Here is a 16,031-nt window from a genome sequence, read left to right on the forward strand (position 1 = left end):
TCTGTGCTCCCCTGAACTCTCACTTCTTTTGCTCAGGTCAGTTGGAAATCCCTCAGTGAAAACTCAACAGCCAGTAGGTTAAAGGCATTAATACTTAAACTTTTTGTTTGTTTATTTTATTGGAAGGAAAGGCGTAATCAATGGTGGTAGGGAAAATCCATAAAAGCTCTTTCAAAACTCACCAATCATGATGCAAAAACCTGGGGCACAGACTGGACATCACCACCCTTTTCTGGATTAGTCTTAAAATATTGATGGGGCAAAGTCTCTGCAAGTGCTTTGGAATGCAACCAGCAGCTCCCTGACTGCAGCTGTATAAACTGGTGTTTACATGTGCATGGCAGAGGGCAAAACGTGATTTAGTTCACTTTTCAACCCTCTGAATGTTTTTAAGGCATAATGCTTAAATATTTTTACACTGTCTTGTGTTGGAGACAAGCTTCTCAAAAAAAATTATTGTCCCTGTGTAATTACTCATTACAAAGCATAATGTAATTTTGCAGACAACAAGCACTTTTCTTTAGTTATTTTTTTTTCAATTTCACATTAATTCCATTGGCCAAAAGTCCAGGTCTGTGTTTTTGTAACTGGGCTTTTACCAGGAATAGAATATCTTCTGTAGAAATGTTGTTAACTTGCTGGCATTATAAGCATTTCCTTCTCCACAGTTTTGCTGTGAAAGAGCTGGTAGATTTACATGAGCTGAACACACTTTCCTACTGATACGGTTTTTCTGGAGATAGTATTTCCTAGAGGGTGCAGGCTTGTCTCTTTGGTTTACACAGTTTTCTGCCAGTGAGGAAAAACATATACATCTCTGTCCATCAACTTATACAAAGAACGGCTGTTTTAGCCCCTGTAGAGATATTTTCCCCTTGAACAGGATTGTTTGGTCTTGCCTTGACTGCTAAATTTTTTTAATATATTTTTTTTAACCCCAGGGGAATCAGTGCTCATCCAATATCCTGAGGTAAAAACACAAATGAGACAGTAAAACTAATGCACCCTGTGAGATAAATTTGCAGAGGTCAACTTCAAGGGGGAACACAGGGCTGACCTTGGTGAGTTTACCCACAGTAAAACTCAAGTTGTCTGTCTTGGCTGTGTTGTTTACCTAAAAAGAGCTGCTGGTCATTAGTTACCTTTCAGTAAAAAGAAACATAACTGGTTTTTAGTAGTGAAGAAAAGTATTTGGAGATCTGACAAAACCTCAGAGTTTGGGTGTATTGTCAGAATTTAAAATAAAGTGGAGATTCCACTGCCTTTAACTGAGAGCAACTTCAGCAGAAATGTGTTTGGTATATATTGTGCAGGCTGAACAATCCCTCCTTGGCCAAATCCGTTGCTTCTCTGCCCCACTTCACCACCCTTCCTTGAGCAACTTCACAGGTGGAACTGGACCTGGAGCTGGAGATCTTTAAGTCCACTGCCTATTGAATTCCCATGCATCCGAAGGACGTATCTGCTAAAATGAGACAATCTGGATTATTTCAGTAGTAGGATGTGAGTTGTCGTAGAACTGTAGAATAGTTTGGGTTAGAAGGAACCTTTAAGACATCTAGCCCAACCCCCTGCCATGAGAAGGGGCACCTTCACCAGCTCAGGTTGCTCAGAGCCCTGTGCAGCCTGGTCTGGGATGTCTCCAGGGATGGGGCATCCAACACCTCTCTGGCCAACCTGGTCCAGGCTCTCACCATCCTCAGTGTAAACAATTTCTTCCTCAAGTCTGGCCTGAATCTCCCCTCCTTTAGTTTAAAACCATCACCCCTTGTCCTATGGCAACAGGCCCTGCTGAAAAATCTGTCCCCATCTTTCTTACAGGCCCCTTTTAAGTACAGAAAGGCTGCAATAATGTCTCCTTGGAGCCTTCTCTTCTCCAGGCTGAGGAGAAGAGCTAGACATGGCATTTAGAGATCCAAAGGTGATGGTTGCTTGGGCTGGAAAAGAGCTGCGAGACTTAGCCACGGTTCACTCCAGTCAAACTTAGACCTGTCCTGTGAACAAAGCAGAGAATAGCTGCATTCTTTTTTTTCTTTCTTTCTTTCTTTTTTTCTGCCCTGGGGTCGGTAAAAGTGACACCGTCAATGGTTTTGCATTATTCTGAAGGGTTTAATTTTAAACCATTTGTGCAGGGTGTTTTGCTGCTCTCCTTTGAATTCAGCGGGGACAAGAGGGGGTCGGTGAGGTGCTGAGGCACTGATGGGGCTGTTAGCACGTCTGGGAGCGCAGTGCTGGGAGGGACGATGGAAAGCAAGTACCGATGGAGATTACTTTAAATAAAAAAGCAGAGTGGAGACAGGCCCGAAACCACACGGCAAAGGTCCTTGGGGAGCAGTAATAATTCCTCTTACTGGCCAAAGGCCACTTCCTGCTGGTCTGTGCAAACAGCCCCAGAACACTGGCAGGGTCCTCAGGCATCTGAGGAGAAGGGGGATTTGGCACTGGTCACACTGTGCTTGTGAGCAGGTCTAAAAAGGTGACCCATCCTCTGCAAAGGAGGGTTTACATGAGCCCTGTCTGCTTTATTTGCAAATCCCCAGTGTGGCTGCAGCTCTCAGCACCACACCCAGAAATTAGAAACTGGGCTGAACCCCAAGGTTTTTGTCTCCAACATTAAGGACGATTGGAAGACAGACTCTTAGCTGCGGAAGAGCTCTCTCCTTCCCATCCGGTCGCCCCACCAGTGTAAAAATCAAGACATGCTCAGCTGTTTTGTTTTGCAGTGATAATAATATTTCAAGCCAGAAGAAGAAGGGTTTGCTCTTGAAAAAAAAAATAAAAAAACAATAAAAAGAACTGTAGAAAATGAACTTGTGAAAGAATGAGCTTTTTCAAATTATATAAGTTGCTTCCTATAAACCTGGCCTGGAAAAAGTAACTGTTCCCCAAGGGAGTTAAGTGTTTGAGACGGTCCTGACCTCTCCCTACATGTAATGTGTGTGTAAGAAGGGCTTTCACCAGGTGTTGTTTGTTTAAATAGATTTCTGGTGACGGCATGGTTATGTATGACCTTTGGGGATGGGATTGATAAGGAAGGAGCAATTAAAACAAAACCCTGAAAGCAGATATGGAGACCCATCAGGAAGCCAGGGATGCAGATGAAAGGCCATTGGTCCCAAAGCTCTGACAAAAGCCAAGGGAAAGACTCATGTGGGCTGCGAGATGGCTGAAAGATTCTGGTACTTCTGGGAAAAGATAGACGTGTGAGTCAGTCCTGGGATTTCAGCTGCATGGTTTTGGTAAAAGTACAATGATATCAGGATACCTGCCTACATTTCCAGTTTTGTTGACTCATCAGAAACAACCCAAAGACATTAAGTGTGACCAAATCAGAAACAGCTATAGCAATTTATTGATGATTTTGAGGTAGGAAGGTTCAACAGATGGGAAATTGGCAGAGAACAGGCAACATGCACAAGGCAGCCTTGGAGATCTGTGACAGAGAGGCTGTTTATGTATATTTTAACCTACAAGTGAATGTCCTAGATGCTAGAACATCCTTTTACTCCAACATGAGGCCTCGAGCCTCTGTTTCTTCTGTACTAGGGCTGCTGCAAGAGCCGAACAGTTAATCTTCATCCATTCCTTATTTCATTTTGTTTAATTAGTTTACATGGTTTGCTGCCTCATTATGGGGTCAGTCATCCTTGAGGTCTCTCTAAGTATTGTCCCCTGGGATTTCAGGTCAGGCCCTTCCCCTCCCAGGCACCATTCCTCACCTAGTCACAAGCCCAGTGTACCAACACACTTCTGTTACCTCTGCTGTGAATCTGGTGGGTTTTGAGCTTGGGAAAAGGTTTTGCATTGAAGCCTAGGGCATCAACTGATGAAAAGTGACTCAGAAACCACTATGGCTCATAACTGTTCTGCCCTACGTGTCCCACGTGGGTGGGAGATAAGGGCAAGGTGATCTGCAAGTCAGTCAGGGGCCAACGGGAAGAGATAGAGACATTCCTCTTCTGTTTCCCTCTTCAGAGGTGCTTGGTTGGATTTCCCTCCTTTTTATGTAGGTGATGAATTTTTTTTTGTCTGTTCAGTGAGAAACAAATCAGTAGGAGCATTATCTTGGAGGCATCTACCCCTCTTTTGCATGTGGTTAAAACTGGCAAGCTGATTCAAAAGTTTGAGGGTGGAGAGGAACCAACAGCCTGTATCCTCATATAAACCTTGTTTCCTGAGATAGTAATGGGTCCTACACCTTCTGCATAAACTTAACCTTCTCTTGCTGTGTGTCAGGCAGCAAATTGCTTTCAGCAAGTAACAAACTCATATCTTCATGTCCTGCCCTAGTATGTTGAATGGACTCCTCCTTCACTCTCCATCTCTTTTTGCCACCCTCACCATTGCTCACCCAAGCATGCTGTGCATTTCAGGGTCTTGAAGGTCTGAGGTCTCCTTTGATCTGAGGCTTAGCTTGAGGAAGAATAGCTGACTTCACCTGGGATGTGTCCAGCCATTGTTATCTTCATGCCTTTGAAGCTGCCTATCTGCAGTGCACTTCTCCATACCCTTGTTTTTACTCCTCCAAGTCCTTTTAACAGCCCCTTCACAACTGCCTTTGCCTCCACCCCAGGCATTTGGCAGCACAAAATCAAACAGGGAAGTGGAGTTGCGCACAATGTTAATTAAATATTACCCCTCCATCCCATGGGTTGGAGACACTGGCTTTAGGAGGAAGAGTTGCTGGCTGTGCTGAAGGCTGCTTTCGTTTGCCCAGCATCCCACCAGCTCTTTCCCATGAGGCACGTTGCAGCCGCCTGCCATGACCCCAGGGCTGACAGTGTTGTACAAAACCAGAACAGCTATCATGATGATTGGAAACGAGCCCAGGTGAAATTCCCTGCTTCAAATAGCTCTGAGCTTTGGAGAGAAGTTTTAACGTTGGATCAAGAACTGACTAATAAGAGGTTTGTTGTTTTTTTTCCCTGAATGCCTTTATCCTCTGCTCATGGCCAGGCTACCTGGGCCTGTAGCAGTGATAAAAAAAGCAATACCTGTGAAACACTGAGGTATTCAAAAGCTGATCAGGATAATGTGGATGTTGAACCTGAATATTTAATTATCAACCCAACAACAGTCTTGGGATGATCTTTGCAGAAGGACAATCGTTTTAGAGGATTATGGTTCATTTTAAGGTCTAGGTGAAATTGCAAAGTGAGTGGTGTTTAGCTGGGAATAAGTAAATGAATTCTTCTTTCAATTTGGCCTTTGCTCAGGACAAGTGGTTGAGCCTCCCCTCTCTGACCTCACTTATTGAAAACATAGCATTGTTTAAAGCCATAGGGAGTTCATTAGAGTTGTCTGTCTCTGGGTGACTAAAGATTAAGGTGTGCATACATTAGCTGAAGCAAAATCCATCAGGCCAAGGAGAGAAAATAAAGTGGGCTGTATTCACTACAGCTGAGTACAATTGTGTGCTGCCACACACCAGTGAATATGGCCTGGATCTCTCACAGCTGATTCTGCACAGAAATAATTCAGGGATGAATATGGGATCTATTTGTATGTCAGCCTGTGGAACTCTTAAGCGTGACTCCCGGCAGAGGTTACTTGGAATGGAGCCCTCGAAGCCCCACTGAGATTCCCATTGAGATACATATAGACCATTGTGTATTGCACATTAATGCAGAGTAATTATGTCGTACTGGAAACCTTTCAAGTCAGCATTCATCATTCAGAAATCGTCTTAAACCAGTTTGTGCTGCTCTTGTGCTTGAAAGTGAATTGTGCGAAATTGGCAGCCATAACCACCACTGCAACTGAGCGTATAAAAGCCCTTTCATTGTGGAGTTAGTGGTTTTACTGTAACTTCCCTGTCTCATCAATAAGCACCATAATTCACTGCAAAAATCTATAAATCCTGGAACGTCCTGAGCCTTTGGCTTGCTGAGCATGAGTGACTCCAGCCTGAGCTGTGGTGGGATCATTTCCCCACGTCCCAAGGGTACCATCAGCAGGCAGAGAGCAAGCCTGGACAGAGAGTCCCCTGGAAGCTGGTCCAGACTGCACTTTCCAGGTGGTGCGGCTGCGCTTGCTGGGTGGGAGTGGGGCGGTAGGAGGAACGTCATCCTCAGCAGCAGTTCTCTAGCTGAGCTAATATAGAGGCAAGCAGGCATTTGCAAATATCATGCTGGGCAAATTCTCCAGGGCCTCTGTCACAGCTGCAACATGAGAGAGATGATAATGAATATCTTGTCTGTTCTGTGGCCTTTTGGGCTGTTCCTGAGTTTGCGGCAGGATTACAGTGTGCAAAGAGCAAGCCTCCAGCCTTGCGCACCAAATTAGGTGGTAAAAATAATTGTGAAGCAATTTGTGGCTCAGTTTCATTATGTTGTTTTTTCTTTCTTTAGGAGCTGCAGTATGCTGCCGGCACATGAGAATAGCATCGAAAATACTTTGGAAAAAAAATATTTAGAAATAAAGAACTTTGAAGATCTTGGTTGGTGAAGATCTTCCAGCTCAATCAGGTTTGAAATCCAGTTAGAATCATAGAATGTCCTGAGCTGGAAGGGACCCACAAGGATCATCGGTTCCAACTCCTGTCCCTGCACAGGACAACCCCACAGTTCACACCGTGTGTCTGAGGACGTTGTCCAGACTCTTCTTGAACACTGTCAGGCTTGGGGCTGTGACACCTCCCTGGGGAACCTGTTCCAGTGTCCAGCACGCTCTGCGTGAAGAACCTTTTCCTCATGTCCAACCTAATCCTCCCCTGGCACATCTTCCTGCCATTCCCTTGGTTTCTGTCACTGGTCACTAAAAAGAAGAGATCAACGGCTGCCCTTCTGTGTTCTGTGTTATTTCAACATCTGGCACAGCAAGAAAGAAGTACCCAGGTTGCTAGTGGTGGGAAGGAGCAAAATAAAAATAAAACCCTTTGAAACTTCTGGAGAAAACACCATCCCCCCTAAATTCAATGGCAAAACCTTCACAGATCTCATTATAGCCAGATTTTCATCAGCCTTCGATTTTAGTGGAGCTGCCCACATGCTTACAGCAGTGTCTTAACAAGCTTTTGCAAACTTGGAGCCTTAACTCATGGTCCCAGCTGCTGGAGGTGGGAAAGATATATTAGTGCAGCTTTTTGCCATGTGGAAGACTGTTCTCTACATGACATTAATTGCTCTCTGCCTAGCTTAATAAGAGTCTGCTTTCAGCAGCCGAATATAACCGTGTAATCGGAAGAATTTCTGTTTATTGTTAAAATGTTTTCATGCCTAGAAAATGAGGACTTCTGGAGTGTGTCTGATGGGAACACGATATGGGCGTTAGAAACAAGCGCAAATGTCTGGAGTGCTGAGCTGTGATTTGCTCTGCAGCTACCCCATGCCCTGCTCTGCGATCAGCTGCTGCTGATGTAGAATTTAATTTCAGATTAAGGAGCCTAAGGCAACAAGGACTTTTCATTATAAGTGAGGAAATAGCGTGCCAGTTATGCTGCCTGCTTGCATGTGCTTTGTGTGTGTGAGCACACAAGCATAACCATCCATCATGATGGGAAATGATGAGCAGCTGGGACGTGTCCTCAGCACATGCATAAGTCCTGCAGTGAGGGTGATTTGTCAGACATGTTACTGCTTTCCCACAGCAGGAATGGCACAGAAATGGCATCAGTAACGTCCTTCTTCCCAGGATAATCCCATGCCAGCTGTCCACATCACCCCCCACACCTACTGTCACGGCATGCCGTGCAAGGAAGGAAAGGACAGTCCGTCCTTCGGAGTAGCAGCTTTAGGATGCTGTCAGCTTTGGCCATGACTCTGGCACCCAGCATGCCCTCTGGTCCTCTTCCCCCCAGGAGGTTGACGATGTGTTTTGCACAGGGAGAGGGCTTCAGGGCAGTAGCATATCATTCTAGAGAGGGACTTTCTCCAGGAACCATATCACAGGTGCCTTCACATCTTGCAAGGAGCTGTGCTGGAGAAAGCTGAGCTCAACAAAAGACACCTTGCCCTCCCCCCTAAAACTCTACTGCTTATGTTTTTAAATTGGGCAGCACGTTCTCAGCCAAATTAACTGGTGCTCAGCTGGTTCATCTTGCCTAAACACTCCCACATCCCAAGCCCCAGACTAGGGTCCACTGGGTCTCACCTGGATCTAATTAGCGCTGGAAGAAAATGAAAACAATACGTTTGAGAAGCTGTGTCAGAAACAGGCAGTTTTCAAAGGTTCTTTTTGCCTAGGGGCGTTCAGTGAAGAAGGCCACCATGCTGGAACATCAGGCTGTGTGTCAGCGGACACATCTGCAGCGTGTCCCCACTCTAAGCATCACAATGAGTGGTTCCTACAGCACTTGGTGGCTGAGCTGCAGTGGCGGCAAGGACGTAAGTACTGCAGGCGTCCCGTGAACTGACCGGCCTTGGCTTTATTTATTTATTTTTCAGTAAGTGCATCTGAGCCAGGAAAGTTACTGGTTTGGCTGCTTCTCCCTTCACCCCTGAGTGTTTTTTTCATCTTCAGGCAGCCACCTGTGTGCGGGGCACAAGGGACTCAGTAAGGAGTAAAAAGCACTGATTTTTTTTTTCCATTGCATCCTGCACATTTCCAAGGGGAGACCTCTCCCCTCTGCAAAGGTTCAATGCAGCTCTTATGCACTGGATCTGCAAAAAAGCAGTAAATACAGCACAGAAGCATGCTTTGTGTGCTCTCCTGCCCCAGAAAAGTGTTGTAGAGCTACTAGAGTTTCAAAGCTTCCTCCTATAGGACGTTTCACTCCCCACGGGATTTTGGGCACCATGAAGCCTAGCTAACTCAGCAAATGTATTTACTTTTGTGAACCAGAGAGCCACAAGGCAGGAATTCACAGCAAGCCCAACTTCTTAGCACAGAACCAATAATGTTATGAGCAACTCAAGGCAGCTGTGAACAAGGGTTTCTTTTATAGGCAGGAAAGTGTAATGCAAAGTGATTCTCAGCCACAGGAAAAGGGAAAATCGCCCAGGTAAATGTGCAGTGGGAACTGCAAACTGGATTCTTTCTGAAAAGTTTAATAATTCTGTGTTATCCTGTGAAAGCTTTCCGGTATTATGAGTAATGACCCCCTCCCCTGTACCTCCATGTTAAAGTAATTCGATTGCAGAGATTACAGAATGCAAAGGCTGCAGAATGTATCTATAGCTTTTGTTATTTAGAGGTTTTCAGTGATGGTGTTTTTTTGTTTGTTTGTTTGTTTTGGGGACTTTTTCGTGACGAGTCTGAGCTGGATGCTCACCCTGGGTTTGCATCCCCACCGACACACATATTTTGTTCAAAAAATTCAAGCAAATATAAAGCCAAATTAGAAAGTTAGTATGCCAAAATGCTGCAGGAGATGTTTGGCTGTTCCTCAGGAACTGATTCTCCAGATCAGCTCTTTAAGTGTGAGGATTTTTCCTTCCAGCCAACCCAGCACAGTGGCATTGCTAAATGAAATTACACAGGGATCACCAGCACAAGGAAAAGAAAAAGAATATATACTGTTCCCTGAATAAAGAGCTGTAGCATACTGCCTTGTCAGACTGGAGTAAAAATCCACCTATCAAGGAAACAGCAACTTTAGGCTATTTTCTGAGTATTAAGTGACAACAGTGCTACCTTGAATTTAAATAAAAATACATGCAATTGTTTTATATTTTTTTCTAGCTGTTTGAGAAGAGTTTGGGTGTAAATCAAGTGTTTCCCAGAGACCTGAGAGACACCAGCAAAAGTCCTGGCGCTGCTTCCACCCTGCAGGGAGGGTAAAAGTGGAGGTCGCGTCCCGAAGGGCCGGTGCTGAGTTATCAGGAGGGGGAGCTCTGACCACACAACCCAGCTACAAGTCCCGGATTTCTGCCCGTATTTTCAGTTCCTGCTGGTCTGTATTGGCTTGTGCACTAGTGCATTAGTGCCCACTCCCATCTCACTCTGATTTATACACCTGCAATAAAGATCTTTGCATCACCGTCATTCATTCATGGAAATGAGATCCCCCACTATGGCACTTCTGGGGTTCCCCAGGAGACATCGCAGAATATGGTACCTGGTAGGGGGACCTTTCCCTGTCACAGCACAAAGCATCAGTCCCTGTGGCCCTCTCTGTGTTTATGGTGTACTGGTGAAGCTTTTCATAAGCAGTTGTTCTTGATGGAAGTTTTTAACACTTTGCATCTGTAATGCTGAACAAAATGTGTCTTGCAGAATGCTTTTGAGAAAAAAAAAAATAAAATCCAGTCGTTTAAGTTCTTATAAAAAGACTGCAATGAATATAGAAGCTTTTTTTAAATGCATGTTATAAAGGAATATTACAGAAAATCAGAATATTGAGGGCTAACTATCAGCTGCTAGGATCCTGCTGATCAATAGGTATCAATCTTCATGACAGGGCAGAAAATGGTCAATAGAGATTTTCAACATCATACTAATTTCTGCAGCACCTGATGGTTTTCCAGTGTCCTGATGAATTTAGCCTCATGGCTGCCTGAGGTGCCAAGTGCTCTGAAGGGGACAAAAGGCACAGCCTAATGTGTCACTTTAATCTTAGGCTTGAAGCGTCTTCCTTGGCTTAGATACCTTTAAAACTGATCCTCAGTGTTTGAGCAGGACAGTGTAGCCTCAAGATATTGGCCATCTCTATATGCATCTGTGTTAGAGGAAAGTGAGGCACTTTGGAGACTTCGTTGACATTCATTTACAGCAGATGATTTGAGAAATGTCAACAGCTCAACATATGTAGGCAACTGAGTTCCGTTTCTTCTGCCAGTGCTTCTTGTGTTCAGGGCCGTGGTGGTTCAGCACTTTCTGAGCAGAAAAACTATAGCAAAATTTGCCCAAACAGTGACACCTTCCCAAAGCAGGCTCCTCTAGGACCTGTCCATGCTGCCACAAAAAATACCTGCCCAAGAAAATGAATATAAAAGCGAACTGTATCAGGATTAGTTTCAGCCCATCCTCTTTAAGAATATACTTATATATCCCAGGGTATTTATTGTGAAGAGAAAGTGTCACAAGGTTCAAACCTCTAAGGGTTGGGTTGCAGGGAGAATGCCAAGGGAGAATGGATCCTGCCCTGTCCCAGACTGTCCTGATCCTGGCTGGGGCCACTATGCCCAGATGTGTTTCATTCCTTCTGCAAGCTGATGTGCAAATTAAACAGAGAGGCATGAGATAGATTCATCTCATAAAACTGCTGGGCTCTGAAATGAAGCCCAGCCGGTGAGGTGACTGTGAAAAGGAGTTAGAAATACGTTGCCTGTCCCTGCTCTAAAATATGCTTCCAGTTGCAAACTGTTTTGTTTCCTCAGCCTCTTTCTAGGCCACAACCTGGCTCATGTTTCCTTGTGCTGGGTTTTTCCTTTCCAAGTGATTCAGTCATTGTTTCCACTCCAGAAGTTTCTTTGATGGGGAGAAATTTCCCATTCTGAAGCATTTTTGCTCTCTGTTGATTAAGCACAGTCCCAGCTCCTTGTAAATTCCAGGTTTGTGGGTGAACCATGAACACTCCTAACCAAGATTTAATAAAAACGAAAAGTGCTGGAACCAGACAGCTCCCTTGCATTTCTAAATACTCTCTTAATGCTGAGGAGTGTTGCAAAAGTTGATGCTCTTTTTTTTGGAAATCAACAATGGCATTTCTCCACTTCTGGTTGCTCTCAAGAATATCCCCATAAGCACAGGAGCAAGGCCAGTCCCAGCACTTAGTTCCTGCTGGACGTGCTGGAGTTTACCTGCCTCCCAGTAGCAGCGATGACTGTTCACAGGGTTGCAAATTCCCCCTGGAAGCTTTTAAAAATCCAGTGTCAAATATTGTGCAAATACAAACCAAAGAGGTTTATTTGACATGGAATATCAATTTCTTTCCCCACAGCTGGCTTTGTGTGGTGGTCTGAAATATTACTTGCAATATTATGAGATCCAAAGGGATCTTCCAATTGATGATGTCCCTTTAAAATGACTTTCAAAAATCCTTTTAAAGTAGATGGCAGAATTTTAATACCGCCCGCAGAGTTCAGCATGTATCAGTGTCACTGTTCCCGCGCAGCTGTAAAAAACCCTCTCCATCTGGACTTCAAAAGATTTAACTTTAAAAAGGCAAAACAGCAAACCCCTCATCATTAACCAGGAACCATTTGTAATAGAGATCTATGAAATTAAAGAGCGCTCATGTTAAATGACTTCCATCCAATATGTATGGCACATTAGATTTGTTACACTTTGGGAAATCATGATATTACTAGGCAGAAATGTAAAAATCCCTCATAAAAGAACACACACGCATGAAAACCCAGATTCTTGTGGCATTTCTCTTTGAAGTTGCTCTGGCTCAGTGCCAATGAGATCTGTCACAGACCGATCTGCAGCCGCCGTACACTCTCGCCGCATTGCTGGACCTCATCTGCTAATAGAGCCGGGTGGACTTAATGCTGAGATTGGAATCAGTGTGCTTGTCTCTCTCATGCTGTTACGATTGGTAGGGCATTTTCAGGCTCAAAATTATTTTCTTTTATTTTTTTTTCTCTTCTTTTTATTCAATATCTTGCTTTTCAGAAAATGCAAATGGTTCCCATCTTGAGTGCAACAGGTGACAGCATTGAGAGAGCAGCAGCTCAACACCAAGGGACTTTGTGTGTCCGTGAGGGGAACGTCACCTCCTAGCATCTTCTCCAGCAGCAGTCCTACATCTCGTCCTCAGAGCCTGCTCACTCTAACAAATAGTTTGCCCTGGTTTTGATAGCCACCTGCCTCTCATTTTATGCAGGTTATCCAAGGATACAAAGCAGGAGGACTTATCGTAAGAGCTGTTAGCGTCAAAGACACGTGGGTTATCTGAGGCATGAGTTGAGAGTGTGAGAAATGGTGGATTTAAATCAAACTTGCAAAACTGTTGAGAAACGTGGTAAGCTCCTGTGAAGCCTTGTCTCCTCCTCATCCTCCCACATCCCAGTGTGTGTGAGCCCTGCCTCTGTTGGAAAATAGTACAAATAGCCAGGAACCCAGCCAGGGTGAGGTAAGGGAGAGAGGGAGTCTGCAAGAACATGAAGATGAAAATGAGGAGGAGTTGACTTTTCTTGACATCTTCCACCAGCTGACCTTTGTCTTCATTTTCTATTCTTATTTATCAGCTCTTTGCAAATTCCTTGTGACATGTACATAGAGAGGATGCCCAAGACATGGATGGATGGATTTATGGGTGGATGGATGGATGGACGGACACAAGTAGACACGCAACATATCGTCTCCTCTCTATTCTCCCACTTATCCAATTTTTCAGTACAAATATGGATCCCCCGTCATTTATCACTCCCTTCAATCCTGACAGCTGATGAGAAAGTGTTGTTTAGGACTCAGAGTCTTTATTTAGTTTCCTAATAAAATAATTTAAATGTATGAATTGACACAATAGATGAAGACCCGCAAATCCCACTGCTTTCTATTACGTGTAGTTCTTCTTTGAGCAAATATATAATCACAGCCCTAAGTTATAATAATTATGTAATATTTTTGATAGAAGCAATTGGAATCTATTGTGTAGGGAAGTAATTACAGCCTACTTTAGTTCCTTTGTTTCCAAGTGGGTGGCATTTATGGGCAAAAAATTATGCATGCTCAAAAATCTTTATAAAATGTTGGATTCTCAGAAAGTCTTGGCCCGCCTCAGATGTATGGGATTTTTAAGTGATGATAATCCCTCCTTATTTTCCACAATGCAAAAGTGTTTATTCAATTAAACAAGAAACATTTAGTTCTAAGGATGATAGAACAGCAAGGGAAACGTTTTCTTTAAAAAAAATAAAAAATAAAAAGAGAATTTATAAATTTACATGTTCAAATAGGCTTGATGGGTGTGTGCATGTTCTCCCTCACACACACAGAAGATATGAGCTGCTTTTAAGATGACACCTTAAATACTGATTTTTATCCTGTAGCAATTTCATGTTAGAGGGTTCTTTCTTTTTTTTGTAATTAAATTGTTGAGAAAATCTTCACCGTAGTGACAGTGCAAAAATTGGCTTAAAGGAATAAATTAACAGCAACAGCACAAAAGAAGGAATGTTAAGCAGACTGCTACAACACTGTCTAATTTGCTTTTCCGATCACATCAGTGAAGGTCTGGAAATAACCAGACTCATTAACATTTTTATAGAAATGATAAAAGTTGCCATCCTGTCAGACATTCAGTTGGTTTATTAATTACCAGCAGAAACTTGAGATGGGAGGTGTGTTGGTTCAACTACTTAACTGCTTACTGGAGAATGTTTTTAAAGGGATTTCCTGTAGAGGAATAAGAGATGTTTGGGAAATATTTTTGAAGCTTGAAAACAAAAATGTTAAGTTTCAGTTCCTGCCATGGTCTTTATAAGTCTTTCATCAAGTGTTTGGGGGGCTGGTAAAGTTTGCAGGAAGTGAGCTGAAGAGGAGAAAAGATCATAAAAACACAAATGTTTATCCTGGAGGCATGGGGTGGCTTTTTATACATAGCAAACTAAAGGGCTCCTCTTATAGCACAGTGTGCTCAATCACTCCTGCACCCGTTACAGTCATGCTGGGTGCCAAAATTAGCATTCAGGAAGCTGGAACTGGTGTTTTCCATGTCAGAAGTGGCACTTGCGTCACCTCCAGCCCTGGCAGTGTCCTTTCTTGCTATAACTTAGTGTTGACACTGGAGATTAGATGAGACCAAGCTGGGGGATGTCTGGTGACAGAATTTTCTTCAGGTCTGTGCTTTCTGCTTGGTTTCCATTTGCTCAGATAAAACAGCCCATCTTTGGTGTTTTTTTACGTTACCTTCTTTTTCTGTGATATTACCCTTTTAAAGGGTGCTTTTCCCATCTGCCTCAATCTACCTTTCTGTAGCCAGTTGCATCTCTTGAGGTTTGGACATGCAAGAACGTTTTTTGGGGTACCACTATGATATCTCCTCCATCTCTGTGTCCCTTGTTGAGGTCAGAGACAGAAGGGGCTTGTGGGACACCAGTGGCCAGTGTTTTGTGTCCCTGTCTCTGCCATCCTGTGGTCTGAACCAAGGGCAGTCTTGCCAAAAACATTTTCCAGGGGTTTGTCGAGCCATCATCTCAGAAAGGGGATTATTTGGTGCTAGTCTTCAATTCCTACCCTCAGTTTGAGTTACAGTAAAGCATAAGAACGCAGCTGGGAGTCTCTGTTATCGCTAATATTTAGTCACCAGCACCAGCTGAGAAACTGGCCCGTTTTCTCCTGAGTGACACGGAGGCTTAAAAACATCAGCTGCAAAGACACCTTCAGAGCCAGCACTCTGCTGATAGCCCTAAGTATTTATTCTGCTTAGATCAGCACATTTCATCTGCATATCTCCCTTCTCATGGCAGGGGGTTGGACTAGATGACCTTTGAAGGTCCCTTCCAGCCCAAACCATTCTATGATTCTATGATCGGTATGCTTCCTAAAGAAAGCTTTGCAAGTGGCTTCTGAAGATGAAAATTACTGTTATTTTCCTCCCATTGCACATAGACCCACATACTTTTGCTCCTTTTGACCTGATTCCCTGCCTCCTGATCAACAGGCCAACATTTTAACTAGTGGTCATTTCCAAAATGTTCTCCTGGCCACTAGAGATTCTTTAATTTACTTTTAACAATTGCCCTGGCAAGAGCAGAATTGGCAGAGTGGTCCCAAGCCCATGCAGTGCAGATGCACGAACTGTAACCCCTCATATATCATACACGTGGGTAAAGCTTTGCTGGGTGTATACCTATGTGTATCTGAGTTGCATTTAAGACTTTTTTTTTCATGTGTAAATCTTATTCTGGATGTCCACTGCTTAAAAAAGCCATGGCCTGATAGCAAGCCCACCTTCTTCCACATATTTTGACTAATTGCCTCAAAACATTCTGTGTTAAATTCAGGCTGTGCTTTACACCCACTTCATCAGCATTTTCTTGTACATTTTATTTCACTGGCAATCTGAAGTGAGGTTGCGAGCTGCCAAACTCCTTGGAGATAAATTAGAGGACAGAGTTTGCATCACAGCTCCCAAATTACATGGACGAGGAGAAAGACCTAACTGTTCCCCTGCCTGTGAAAAACTTTATTTTCCAGGA

At 43.7% G+C, this 16,031-nt stretch overlaps 1 long non-coding RNA gene across 1 annotated transcript in view; it reads left to right on the top strand.

Moving 5' to 3' along the window:
- Positions 1–10,243, top strand: part of LOC110361583 (uncharacterized) — a 34,602-nt gene extending 24,359 nt beyond the window's left edge. The window contains exons 4-5 of the long non-coding RNA XR_010472708.1: positions 6,351–8,324; positions 9,622–10,243. This is a non-coding gene — a long non-coding RNA (uncharacterized LOC110361583). The remainder of the gene's footprint in view (positions 1–6,350; positions 8,325–9,621) is intronic.
- The last annotated feature ends 5,788 nt before the right edge of the window (positions 10,244–16,031 follow it).

Source organism: Columba livia, chromosome 5 (genome assembly GCF_036013475.1).
Source record: "Columba livia isolate bColLiv1 breed racing homer chromosome 5, bColLiv1.pat.W.v2, whole genome shotgun sequence".
Lineage (NCBI taxonomy): Eukaryota > Metazoa > Chordata > Aves > Columbiformes > Columbidae > Columba > Columba livia.